Source organism: Salmo trutta, chromosome 9 (genome assembly GCF_901001165.1).
Source record: "Salmo trutta chromosome 9, fSalTru1.1, whole genome shotgun sequence".
NCBI classification, from domain to species: domain Eukaryota; kingdom Metazoa; phylum Chordata; class Actinopteri; order Salmoniformes; family Salmonidae; genus Salmo; species Salmo trutta.
In genome coordinates, this window is record NC_042965.1 from 14,718,632 (window position 1) to 14,730,585 (window position 11,954).

Below are 11,954 nucleotides of genomic sequence, written 5' to 3' on the forward strand. Positions count from 1 at the left end.
AAATAAAAAACTGAAATATCACTTTTACATAAGTATTCAGAACCTTTGCTCAGTAATTTATTGAAGCACCTTTGGCAGCAATTACAGCCTCGAGTCTTCTTGAGTATGACGCTACAAGCTTGGCACACCTGTATTTGGGGAGTTTCTCCCATTCTTCTCTGCAGATCTTCTCAAGCTCTGTCAGGTTGGATGGGGAGCGTCGCTGCACAGCTATTTTCAGGTCTCTCCACAGCTATTTTCAGGTCTCTCCAGAGATGTTCGATCGGGTCCAAGTCCGGGCTATGGCTGGGCCACTCAAGGACATTCAGAGACTTGTCCCGAAGCCACTGCTGAGTTGTCTTGGCTGTGTGCTTAGGGTCGTTGTCTTGTTGGAAGGTGAACCTTTGCCCAAGTCTGAGGTCCTGAGCGCTCTGCAGCAGGTTTTCATCAAGGATCTCTCTGTACTTTGCGCCGTTTATCTTTCCCTGGATCCTGACTTGTCTCCCAGTCCCTGCTGCTGAAAAACATCCCCACAGCATGATGCTGCCACCACCATGCTTCACCGTAGGGATTGTGCCCAGTTTCCTCCAGATGTGACGCTTGGCATTCAGGCCAAAGAGTCAGAGTCCTTTTGGCAAACTCCAAGCAGACTGTCTTGTGCCTTTTACTGAGGAGTGGCTTCCATCTGGCCACTCTACCATAAAGGCCTGATTGGTGGAGCACTGCAATGATGGTTGTCCTTCTGGAAGGTTCTCCCATCTCCACAGAGGAACTCTAGAGCTCCGTCAGTGTTACCATTGGGTTCTTGGCCACCTCCCTGACCAAGGCCCTTCTGCCCCGATTGCTCTGTTTGGCCGGGCGGCCATCTCTAGGAAGAGTGTTGGTGCTTCCAAACTTCTTCCATTTAAGAATGAGGGAGGCCACTGTGTATTTTTGTTCAGTATAGCTTTGAAGTTGCAATTTCTTTAAGCCCCATGGCAAAATGTGTAGAATCACAGGAAATTAGCATTAAAACTTCAATTTCTCTCTCAGTCCAGACCTGCCAAGTGTGAAGAATTTTTATGAGTATCACTTCATCACCTCCTGGCCCCAGTCCTCACAACGATGCATTTTGCATTATTTTAAACCTGTAACTGCCACTTCCTGAAACCTATAGTCTTAAATGACATCAAACAATGTTGCCCAACACAATAGTCTAGTGTTTGGTCCTTAATGAAATTGAGGTGGTCTCAATTACACTTTCAATTTTTTCCTAGGTTACATTTAAAATGCAATGATTATTGTAATTAATAGGAGTCTATGTGGATAGTCTAGTGAAAATGTAAACTGGATGCTTAATTTTGTTTGAGGCTAAAATAATCATTAAATTACTAGATGCAATGTAGTAGTTTAGCCTACTGTATTTAGAACATGAAACAACTGAACACGGCCTATAAACTTGTTTCAGATCTCCATCCCTGACCTCATCCATCAAGTTAGGTCTGACTACTAGGCTACAATTCATTCAATACGCCTTGTCATTGGTGAGCTGACTAGGCTATTATCACATCATTAGCAGTCTACTGTTGACACACACCGATATCAAGAGGACAGATCAAGAACTGATTAATTAAACATAGGCCTACTAATCTTTAACAGTCCAACATACAGTTCTTTGAAGGACGGTATTAGAAGAACAGCTCTCTCTGCCATGTCCGTTTCAAACCACGCAACGCCGCACGTTTCCTTGCTAGTCAATGTCTCGCACCTACTACTGTTGCAGAGATCAAAGCATGTGCGGGCAAGAAAGTGTTCATGCTTAGTTGACTAAACGCTTTAGCTAACTACCTTTGTCATACTGACGATTTAGCTAAGGAGCTAACTACGAAATAATATATGTGCTTGACTAACACATACAATTTTGGAAAATGTATTTGGCAAACAGTTCGTTCTCCATTTTCCCTACCCTTTTCGCTCACACATCAGTGGTATCAACAGACAAAGTGGAGAGCTACCATCCAGATCGGTGTAGTAAAATAGTACTAAAGAAAAGTCTGGGTGCTACGACTATGGAAGCCCAACTAGAAGACTTTTTGCTTATTTTAGGGTCGTTTTTCATACCAGCTACTTTGACCTCAAATTGTGGGCTTGATACGCAAAATGTGTGCAGGTTGCCACATCTGTCAGTCCCGTGACAAAATGTGTAGACTTGCAGGAAACTAACTTTAAAACTGTGAAATATTCTCTCTGCCCCATTGCAAAATGTGTAGAGTTGCAGTAAAGTATCTTCAGAACAAAAGATTTCTGCAACCCCCCCTCCTAACTTTGCCACCGCCGCTGAAATAAATCATTTAAGAAACACTGAATATAGACAACACCTTTAGACTTATGTCAGTGCTCTCAGGAGGAAATTAGGATATATTTGGCAGTGTGGTCCAGATACACATAGGCTAGCTAGTAGCTAAAGTTACTGTAGTCACACTGAGTAACACTACAGGAGTTCCTGTCGTAAAAAAAATTATATGGAATGTGTCAAATAAAACCACATTTCCTGTGTTGTGCCTTGGCTTTGTGTGGGTGTGTTGGTAACTTTTATGTCAATGACAGCCCGTTTTGCAGATGAAAAATATTTCCAAAACTGTTTTATGGGAACAAAGACATACTTGAACCTCTGAATACAGAAGTTGCTGTTTACGACTTTTGGGGGATGAAAAAAAAAATGTGTAGCCTATTTATTCATGAATGTCCTGTCAGATGATGGTTAATTCGAGCACTCATTGCCCAGGAAAGAGAGAAAAACATCCTCCATCATAATACTTATTTCAACAGCCAATCTAGCTCTGACGCACCTCCGCATGAGTACAAAGAAAATTGAACCAGGCGTACCAACTTTTTGACACACTCGGTACATAACTTCGATTCCTAACTCAATTCTTTGAAATACAGTAACGAGTCATTTGGCTGCAACGTGGTCTCAGGCCAGGGCAATTCGTATTACTATTCTGACATTAGATTACTAGCTAATGTTAGCTAATTCTTAGAATAACGAACGTTAGTTGACTGTCTAGTTACACTCTACAGACTGAAGTCAAGACGCTAAGTAAGAAAAACAGACAACCAGCTAACATACACATTGCAATATTGTAGAATGTGAAACCATAAGCGGATCAGAGATCGATAAAAAGAAATACCAACTAGCTAATTTACAGTAACTAGCTGACAATTAGCTAAATGTAGCTAGCTAACGTTAGCTGCTGGATTACTTAAACTGCGGTAACGTTAGTCTACACACCAAGCCATATCCTTACGTTTTTATCTGAAACTGTGAGTTTAACATTAAACAAGCACCAGATAACGTTACTCAACTGGCTGTCTCAGTTTAACTGTTATAGCAAGCTAGCTAACATGAGCTACCATAAATACAAAAGCGGTCTGGCTTGAATGTTTATCCTGTCTAAGCCTTTAACGTTAGTCGTTAACGTTCGCAAATACAGGAAGCTACTAACAAACTTATTTAATTGAAAATCCACCCACCTGTCGTGTTTCTGCTTATTTCCCTCCAGGGACCTAGCGAGCTAGATACTTATTTTCTTCAACCAAAACCCAGTCAATCGCACTGCGGTGTGGGATATGGTCGGTCAGTCAGAGGCAAACCTGTTGCTAACACGTCACTAGCCAGGTAGTTCGGACTACTTCGGAAACATGAGCTTTCAAACGGTAAACTTGCAAGTTAGCTAGCTAACGTTACTAGCTAAACAAGTTGATTTCATAGTTATCTAGTAGTTGACTTACTTCATTCCCTCTGCTCTCAGACCCTTGCCATCTGGCTCACTTAACATGATAGCTAGTAGACATGATACTGTAGCGTAATGTTAGAACATTTTATTTTATTTTATTATTAACAAAAATCAACAAACAAAAGACGAATAGTCACATGCAAACAAGCATACATACAAACTATTTACGTTGCCAGGAATCCTAAACAATCAAATCATATTCATTAATAATACAACAAGTTTTAATTGCTTTTTTTGTTTTTCATTTTAGTAAAAGTAGTGCCATATTGTTTAAATTCATTTCTAATGTGAAAAAAGTTAGGTTTTGAATTAGACCATTTGCATTTGTGAATATGAAATGTACCTAATATTATTAGCAGCTGAATTAAATATACCACATCTTTATCAATGTCAGATTGTCTGAAATAAATCATTATATCAAAACAATTAAATAGTACAACCGGTCCTATTTTTTTGGAACAAAATTCTGTTTGTCAATTCAAAAAAATTATACTATAAATACAGGCAAAAACAAACACAAAATGGTCTCCGCCATTCCACAGAAATCACATTTATAGTCAATATTCAGCTTGAATCTTTCCAAAACATGTTCCACAGGAAACATTCTATGTAACATTTTAAATTAAACTTCCTTTACCTTGTTACTGATACAATATTTGTTAGCAATTTTCCATGCTTTCCTCCATTGTATATCGCCATAGACATTTGACCAAAAGAAGGGAATTGTAGTAATGTTAGCGCTAGTATTTTGCCAGCAGCACAGACGATGACGTCACGTTCGTACGGCAGTGAGGAAACCTAAATAAAAGCTGATTTCAAAACTCCATCAAAAGATATTGAATTTTAATCAATGGCCACTTTCATTGTGCCAACAAGAAAAGGCAGTAAGTAATTAATGAAATAAAAATATGTGTATATATATATATATACACACACATGTGTATATATGTATGTGTGTGTATATATATATATATACATACACATATACATACACACATATACATACATATGTGTGTGTATATATATATATATATACATATGTGTATATATATATATATATGTGTGTATATATATATATATATATATATACAAACATATATATATATATACACACATATGTATGTATATGTGTGTGTATGTATATGTGTATTTATATATATATATATATATATACACACACACATGTATATATGTATGTGTATATATATATACACACACATACATGTGTGTATATATATACACATATATATATATATATATAAAAATACACGTGAATATATATATACGTGTATGTATGTGTATATATATATACACACACACATATGTATGTATATATAGATATGTATATGTGTATATGTGTGTGTATATATATATAGATATGTATATGTGTGTATGTATATGTGTGTGTATGTATATGTGTATGTATATGTAGGTGTGTATATATATATATGTATATATATACACATACATGTATGTGTATATATATATATATATATACACACATATATATATATATAAATACACGTGTATATATATACGTGTGTGTGTGTGTGTGTATATATATACACACACACATATGTATGTATATATAGATATGTATATGTGTATATGTGTGTGTATATATAGATATGTATATGTGTGTATGTATATGTGTGTGTATGTATATGTGTGTGTATGTGTATGTATATATATATACACACACATGTATATATGTATGTATATATATATATATATATATATATATATATATGTATATACACACACACACACACACATATGTATATGTGTATATGTGTGTGTATGTGTGTGTGTGTATATATATATATATATATATATATACACACACACGTATATATATATGTGTGTGTGTATATATATATATATACATACATACATACATACATACACACACACTTGGGGTCGGAAGTTTACATACATCTTAGCCAAATACATTTAAACTCAGTTTTTCACAATTCCTGACATTTAATCCTAGTAAAAATTCCCTGTTTTAGGTCAGTTAGGATCACCACTTTATTTTAAGAATGTGAAATGTCAGAATAATAGTAGAGAGAATGATTTATTTCAGCTTTTATTTCTTTCATCACATTCCTCTGCTGTCTTCAACCAGGATTTCAGCGATCACTGCCTCATTGCCTGCGTCCATAATGGGTCCGCGGTCAAACGACCACCCCTCATCACTGTTAAACGCTGCCTAAAACACTTCAGCAAGCAGGCCTTTCTAATCGACCTGGTCCGGGTATCCTGGAAGGATATTGACCTCATTCCGTCAGTAGAGGATGCCTGGTTATTCTTTAAAATTGCTTTCCTCACCATAAATAAGCATGCCCCATTCAAAAAACTTAGAACCAGGAACAGATATAGCCCTTGGTTCACTCCAGGCCTGACTGCTCTTGACCAGCACAAAAACATCATGTGGCGTACTGCATTAGCATCAAATAGCCCCCGTGATATGCAACTTTTCAGGGAAGTTAGGAACAAATATACACAGGCAGTTAGAAAAGCAAAGGCTAGCTTTTTCAAACAGAAATTTGTATCCTGTAGTACTAACTCAAAAAAAGTTCTGGGACACTATAAAGTCAATGGAGAATAAGAGCACCTCCTCCGCCAATGGCCCCACCATTTCTCCTTCACCCAAATCCATATAGGTGATGTTCTGAAAGAGCTGCAAAATCTGGACCCATACAAATCAGCCGGACTAGACAATCTGGACCCTCTCTTCCTAAAACTATCCGCCGAAATTGTTGCAACCCCTATTACTAGCTTGTTCAACCTCTCTTTCGTATCGTCTGAGATCCCCAAAGATTGGAAAGCTGCCGCGGTTATCCCCCTCTTCAAAGTAGGTGACACTCTAGACCAGTGGTTCTTAACCTTGTTGGAGGTACTGACCCCCACCAGTTTCATATGCGCATTCACCGAACCCTTCTTAATTGGAAAAATAAAATTCAAAACATAGGTATATATTTTACTGGTGCACAAAATGAACCATGCATCAACATCAGTGTTCAAAGAACAAAACCATTAAAACATGATTTTCACACAAAAACAAAAACATAATAATGAATATTTACTGCAAATCAGTGTGACTTCTGCTGTTGCCTTTCAGAGACCAGTTCAGAAATGCGCGGCTTCACCTTGGCAAGTGCCACTCTCATGTCATTTTCGCAACAAAGTCTGTTCCTTTTCTTCGTTTTTATGTCCAGCATCCTCGAAAAGGATTGCTCGCAAAGATATGTTGTAACAAACGGTATGAAAATCTCCAGAGCTTTCTTAGCAATAACAGGGTACGGTTCCTTTTGTTGACACCAAAAATTTGAGAGCGTTATTGTTCTGAAGAGTTGCTGTTGAACCAGGCTGTGCTGAATTTCAATGTTTTCATCGAGGTATTCATCATTGACATCTGTTGTCTCAACACTAAACGTGAACAGCTGTCTCACCCATGCTGGATATGACTCTCTTGTAGGGAAGTATCCGTCGAGAGACTTTGCAAGCTCATCTAAGTGCGTGGCAATTGCTTGCTTCAGTTCCGCGGGTACAGAAATGTCTCCGATTCCAGATACATCTTCGATCTTACTTACACAGTCGTCCAGCAGGGGAAAGTTTGCGAAGTTATCGTTCTCTGTTCGTCGTTTCCATAACGGTAGCTTTTTTTGAAAAGCCTTCAGGTTTTCTTCCGCTTCGATGATGTTGACTCCACCGCCCTGCATCTGTTGATTGAGATGATTGAGAGCTGCGAAGATATCAGCCATGTACGCTAAAATGAGAATGAACTCAGAATTTTTTAAGCAATCTGCATGATGATGTTGGTGCTCTTGCAAAAACAGGGCTAATTCCACACGCACGGCAAAAACACGATTCAGCACCTGTCCCCGGGATAACCACCGAACGTTAGAATGGTACAGAAGTACCTCGAATTCAGAGCCCATTTCTTTACACAGCTCACTGAAGATGCGGTGCCTCAGAGCACTATTTCGCACATAGTTCACGCATTCCACTACAATTTTTAATACTTCTGCCAGTTTTGGAGGCAAGGTTTTTGTTGCCAACGCATGCCTGTGCAGAATACAATGCGTAACAATGATGTGTGGTGCATCGGCTTTCACTAGCGCACCAAAACCAGACTTTCTTCCCAGCATGACTGGAGCTCCGTCCGAACAAACTGCAGAAACCATATCCCACGAAAGATGGTTGCCTTTGAAGAAGTCATCCACAAGTTTCTTCACATCGGCTGCCTTAGTTGTTGTCGTAAGAGGCTTACAAAATAAAAAATATTCCTTTATCACGTCGTCTTTCACATAGCGCACAAATACAGCAAGCTGGCTTAGATTGGAAACGTCTGTGGTCTCGTCGAGTTGAAGGCTGAATTTTGCCGGGCTTGAAATCAGATCTGCAACTACTTGAGCCAAGATGTCTTTGCTCATGTCCTCTATTCTGTTGCTAATGGTGTCATTTGAAAGAGGAATTTGGGATAACTTAACTTCAGCCGCTTTTCCCAGCATGATATTCGCCATCTTCAACACAGCTGGTTTTATGAGTGTTTCACCAATGGTGTGTGGTTTGCCCTGCTTTGCGATCAGGTAAGCAACTTCGTACGATGCTGTGAGGATCGGTTTGTTGATGGGTACAAAGCCGGAAACAGGCAGAGTAGCCTTTTCATCGAATCTGGCTCTCTTCACCTTGAATTCAGCGAACGTTGTGTTCTTGTATTGTCCATCTCCATGCAGCTTAAGGAAGTGTTCTCTTAGTTTTGCCGGTGCTAGACTAGAATTGCTCAACTTGGCATTGCAAATCATGCAGTTAGGACGCTGACTCTCATCACGTTCCGTTATACATGTGAATCCATATTGTACATATTCGTCCGACCACTTTCTTTTTTTGCTCGACATAGTTAGTATGAAGGGATTAAAATATTAAGAAAGAAATCACACGACATACCATCACGACAGTCACAATTCGACTACTGAGCGCGCCAAATTCCCTGCAGCACAGATAGGCCAAGCGATGTTGCGTGATCACCTGCAGCCAATGATGGCCAAGCGGGGCGTGTCATCACGAATCATATGAGTCGGGTGTGTGTCTTGACCTCCGCCGAACCCCTGAGACTGACTCACCGAACCCCTGGGGTTCGATCGAACCCAGGTTAAGAACCACTGCTCTAGACCCAAACTGCTACATACCTATATCTATCCTACCCTGTCTTTCTAAGGTCTTCGAAAGCCAAGTTAACAAACAGATTACCGACCATTTCAAATCCCACCGTACCTTCTCCGCTATGCAATCTGGTTACAGAGCTGGTCATGGGTGCACATCAACCACGCTCAAGGTCCTAAACGACATCATAACCACCATCGATAAGAGACATTACTGTGCAGCCGTATTCATCGACCTGGCCAAGGCTTTCGACTCTGCCAATAAGAATGTGTTGATTGACAAACTCGACAGCCTTGGTTTCTCAAATGATTGCCTCGCCTGGTTTACCAACTACTTCTCTGATAGAGTTCAGTGTGTCAAATCGGAGGGCCTGTTGTCCGGACCTCTGGCAGTCTCTATGGGTGTGCCACAGGGTTCAATTCTCGGGCCGACTCTTCTCTGTATACATCAATGATGTTGCTCTTGCTGCTGGTGATTCTCTGATCCACCTCTACGCAGACGACGCCATTCTGTATACTTCTGGCCCCTCTTTGGACACTGTGTTAACTAACCTCCAGACGAGCTTCAATGCCATACAACTCTCCTTCCGTGGCCTCCAACTGCTCTTAAACGCAAGTAAGACTAAATGCATCCTATTCAATTGGTCACTGCCCGCACCTGCTCGCCCGTCCAGTATCACTACTCTGGTCGGTTCTGACTTAGAATATGTGGACAACTACAAATACCTGGGTGTCTGGTTAGACTGTAAACTCTCCTTCCAGACTCACATTAAGCAGCTCCAATCCAAAATTAAATCTAGAATCGGCTTCTTATATCGCAACAAAGCATCCTTCACTCATGCTGCCAAACATACCCTCGTAAAACTGACCATCCTACCGATCCTCGACTTCGGTGATGTCATCTATAAAATAGCCTCCAACACTCTACTCAACAAACTGGATACAGTGCCATCCGTTTTGTCACCAAAGCCCCATACACTACCCACCATTGCGACCTGTACGCTCTCGTTGGCTGGCCCTCGCTTCATACTCGTCGCCAAACCCACTGGCTACAGGTTATCTACAAGTCTCTGCTAGGTAAATCTCCGCCTTATCTCAGCTCACTGATCACCATAGTAGCACGCGCTCCAGCAGGTATATCTCACTGGTCACCCCCAAAGCCAATTCCTCCTTTGGTCGTCTTTCCTTCCAGTTTTCTGCTGCCAATGACTGGAACGAACTGCAAAAATCTCTGAAGCTGGAGACTCATATCTCCCTCACTAGCTTTAAGCAGCTCACAGATCACTGCACCTGTACATAGCCCATCTGTAAACAGCCCATCTATCTACTTACCTCATCCCCATACTGTATTTATTTATTTTGCTCCTTTGCACCCCAGTATCTCTACTTGCACATTCATCTTCTGCACATCTACCATTCCAGTGTTTAATTGCTATGTTGTAATTACTTCGCCACCATGGCCTATTTATTGCCTTACCTCATTTGCACTCACTGTATATAGACTTTTTGACTGTATGTTTTGTTTATTCCATGTGTAACTCTGTGTTGTATGTGTCGAATTGCTATGCTTTATCTTGGCCAGGTCACAGTTGCAAATGAGAACTTGTTCTCAACTTGTCTACCTGGTTAAATAAAAGGTGAAAAAAATGAAAAACAAAAAGAAACAAATTGTGTTTAGTGAGTCTGCCAGATCAGAGGGATGACCAGGGATGTTCTCTTGATAAGTGCATGAATTTGACCATTTTCCTGTCCTGCTTGCCATTCAAAATGTAACGAGTAGTTTTGGGTGTCAGGGAAAATGTACAGATTAAAAAGTACATTATTTTCTTTAGGGATGTAGTGAAGTAAAAGTAGTCAAAAATATAAATAGTAAAGTACAGATACCCCAAAAACTACTTAAGTAGTACTTTAAAGTATTTGTACCTAAGTACTTTACAGTCCCCCTCCAAGACTAACCTTAGGATAGTAGAGACCCTACTGAGTATTTCCCATTCCACTTTAGCTGAGACAGGTAGAAAACGTTCTCTCTACAAGCCAATATGTATCCCATGTACAGTCTATTAGTGTTTTGCATTGGGGGCTATGGATGGGGCAGAGCGAACAGCCAGCAGCAGGCAGTGCGACACAGTCCCCCTATAAAACGGACCATATTTGGTTAACAGAGACACGACTGAGTATTTCCCTACCCCAGTTTATATGATACAGGTAGTAAAGTTCTCTTTACAACCCAATAAGTATCCCATATACAGTGTAGTGTATTACATTGCAGTGGGAGGAGTAAGGAGTCACCAGCACTGTATATTATTATAAACCCGTTGCCCAGCACAAGACACCAATTTAAGTTTTGCATACTCTGAGTAATTCCAATAATATCTATTTGCATTTGATAAAAATTGTATTTCTTTAAATATAGCATACACAATACCTTTTAACATACCAATATGTGTAAACTTTCAAAATAAATCCTGGTATAAAAAATAATATGATCCATGTATTTTTTCAAAGGTTGCAATGCTGTGAAAATCAGTTGTACCGCACTAGTGCAAAAAATTATCGATATTCCGAGTTTAGTGTTTCTTTTTAGGGGATCATTTTTTTTATCCGCTATCATACTGCCAGCATAACTGCCTAATGTAGGATTACGGTAATGTAGCTGGTTGTACTTGACTGGCTGTTAGCTACAAATTGGTAGGTATGGTGTGCCACCCTTTGTACAGTTTTCATTACTACACTGACACGGTTGGTGATAGGTTAGAATCGGCTGCTGCGTGTGTCCTCCTGGGCTGCGTTCAATACGAAAAAAATACCGTTTCGCTCAATTAAATGGAAACGGTGCTATTCTGAACGACCAGTTGAAAAACGGGGAAGGATTAAGTTATGGGTTCAAAATGCAACGCTGCCAACCACTTCCCTTTAAATACGCCTCTCATTGCATCAAGTCATACCCACCAAAAGGAGTAAACGTACCTCAGTATATTCAAGAACGTTTTGGAAAAACGTGTCGTTTAATACAAACCTTCACGCAACGTAG

General features: G+C 39.8%; 1 protein-coding gene across 3 annotated transcripts in view; it reads right to left on the minus strand.

Annotated features, from left to right (window-relative positions):
* Window positions 1-4,413, minus strand: part of LOC115199985 (plectin) — a 40,952-nt gene extending 36,539 nt beyond the window's left edge. The window contains exon 1 of one of the 3 annotated variants that reach the window (XM_029762604.1): window positions 4,393-4,413. The gene's annotated coding sequence lies outside the window, so the exon portion shown is untranslated. Of the gene's footprint in view, window positions 1-3,492; window positions 3,778-4,392 lie in introns of those variants that run through there. The other 2 variants (XM_029762603.1, XM_029762605.1) reach the window with 2 other exon arrangements.
* Window positions 4,414-11,954: the final 7,541 nt, after the last annotated feature.